Below are 2500 nucleotides of genomic sequence, written 5' to 3'. Positions count from 1 at the left end.
CTCCCCCTTTGTTTCTCTCTCTATGACCCTCACGAATTCCACATCCTCTCTCTCTCTCTTCTCTTCTCTCTCCTCTCTCTCTTCTCTTTCTCTATTCTTCCCCCCCTCCCACCTCTCTCTCTCTCTCTCTTCTCTTCTTTCTCCCCCCCTCCCCCCCTTCTCTCTCTCTCTCTCTCTCTCTCTCTCTCTCTCTCTCTCTCTCTCTCTCTCTCTCTCTCTCTCTCTCTCTCTCTCTCTCTCTTCCCCCCACCCCCCCCTCCCCCCTTCTCTCTCTCCCACGAATTCCACATCCTCTCGATTCTTTGGCGAGGAATGTCGTCGACACCGAAAGTAAGTTCGTCTGGGAAAACTTAAAGTCAATAGCAGGGAAGAGTTTCCCGATGTCGTGTGTTTGTTGAGTGTGTTTGTGTGAGGGGTGTGTGTGTGTGAGATTTGTTTGGTATTTTCACACTCTCTCTATATCTAATATTCACACACTTTCTATGTTATAGTGTGTGTGTGAGGGTGAGAGTGTGTGAGTGTGTGTGTGTGTGAGTGTTTGAGTGTGAGTTTGGAGTATATTTTCAGTGAGTGTTTGTGGAGTACAAGTGTGTGTGTGAGTTTGTGATTGTGTGTGTGAGTGTATTGTTTGAGTGAGTTTGGTTAGAGAGACTCAATTTATTTTGGGTTAGACTTAGTTTGTGTTATAGTGTTGCGTTGTTATAGAGTGGAGATAGTGAGAGTAGGGTGAGAGGGTGAGATAGGGTGGGGTGATCAGTTGAGAGAGTAAGGTGTGGGTGAGTGGTGTTTGTTGAGATTGTTGGAGGGTGAGGGGATGAGTGATTTGAGATTGAATGAGATGAGTTCTAGATGGTGGGTGAGTTTTGTTACTGTTCTTGAGTTGAAATTGTGAGGAGTGTGTCAGAGAGTGTGGTGAGTGAGTGTTATTTAGAGTGAGAGTGTTAGGGTGATGTAGTATTCTGTTGAGGAGTCTGTCAGTGTGATGAGTGTGAGCTTGTGTTTGTGAGTGGATGTGAGGTGTGAGTTGGATGGATTTGTGATGTTGAGATAGTTTCTAGAGTTAGAGTGTTTGATTGTGTGTGTGAGTGTGTGTGAGAGATCAGATATTGTTTGTTGTGTGTTAGATTGAGTGAGAGAGTGTTTGTGGTTGTTTGTGTGTTTGTGATTATAGTGTGGGTGAGTTTTGTGAGTGTGTTTAGTGACTGATAGTTTGAGACTGACATCTTTTCTATTAGGGAATATAGTGTGTGTGTGTGAGTGTGTTTGAGTGTGTGGTGTGTGTGTGTTTGTTTGTGATTGGTTGGCTGGGAGGGTTTGTTTGGTATTGTCCTGAGTTGATTGTGTGTGTGTTAGTGTTTGATTGAGGTGTGATTTTGTGTTAGTTATTATATATACACACATTAATCAGTTGGTTTGATTGTTGAGGTTTGATAGTGAGAGAGTTAGTGAGTGTTTTAGAGAGTTGTGTGTGAGATGAGAGGGAGTGTGAGTAGTTTGATTTGTGTAGGCATTCGGAGTTAGTCATTTGTGGTCATTCTTAGAGTGAGTAGTGTTTGTGAGTTAGAGTAGATAGTGTGAGATGGTGTGAGTGTGAGAGATTTATAGTTTATTAGTGTGATATATGCAGAAGAGTTGTTGCTAGGTAGAGTTTGTGAGTGATTCGTTAGAGAGTGTGTGTGAGTTTGTTGTCTGATTGAGTGGATGCTGTGTGAGTGGATGTTAGAGATTGGATTGATATTGTGTGTTTGAGTGAGTTAGTGAAGTGTTTAGTGGTGACATGTAGTGTGTTGTAGTGAGATAGTGTGTGAGTGAGTGTGGTGGTGTGGTAGTGAGTTAGTAGAGTGATAGTTATATAGATTGAGACGTCTATCTCTTATCATCTCACTACTCACTACACTCATCTCACTCTATCACACACTCTCTAGCATCACTCACACACACAAACACAGACTCAATATCTACACTTCTATCTAAACTTCACACAACACACACTTAGCTGTGATAATTATTTATTATAATTATATATAGTGATATAGATATCTATAAGATACTACATAGATTTACTACATACAACACATATGTAAATATATATATTATATATTTCTATATATATTTATATATTGATATTAGTTAGATATGTATGCATGTATGTTTATAAATGTAGTTACATATTTTTAATATTTTATTAGAGAGATTTTGTTTGTGTTTGATAATATGTGACACAACTTATAGAGTATTTATTGTTTGGTTATTCTATTTATAGATATTGAGTTGAGAGATTTTTTATGATTTAGATGTTTTATTTTTATAGTGATATATTTATGTAGGCAGTGTATATATTCTGGAGTTTACTGTACATACAGAGAGATTTGAGTAGATAGTGAGAGAGTTATAGATTATTGATAGATATTATAGAGATGCATATATAGATGCAGTGATTGATAGATAGTTTGAGAGTGTGAGATAGTGTTTAGATTGTGTTTGTTAGTTTGATAGTGAT

General features: G+C 38.5%; 1 pseudogene; it reads left to right on the top strand.

The window, feature by feature from the left end:
* Window positions 1–312: 312 nt before the first annotated feature.
* Window positions 313–2500, top strand: part of LOC147471736 (uncharacterized) — a 48495-nt pseudogene continuing 46307 nt past the window's right edge.

Source organism: Penaeus japonicus, unplaced genomic scaffold, assembly GCF_977035675.1.
Source record: "Penaeus japonicus unplaced genomic scaffold, GWHDUDI00000001_assembly GWHDUDI00000006, whole genome shotgun sequence".
In the NCBI taxonomy this organism is placed as follows: Eukaryota; Metazoa; Arthropoda; class Malacostraca; order Decapoda; family Penaeidae; genus Penaeus; species Penaeus japonicus.
Note: the sequence above shows the minus strand (reverse complement) of the source record. Positions and strands in the feature narration are given on the sequence as shown.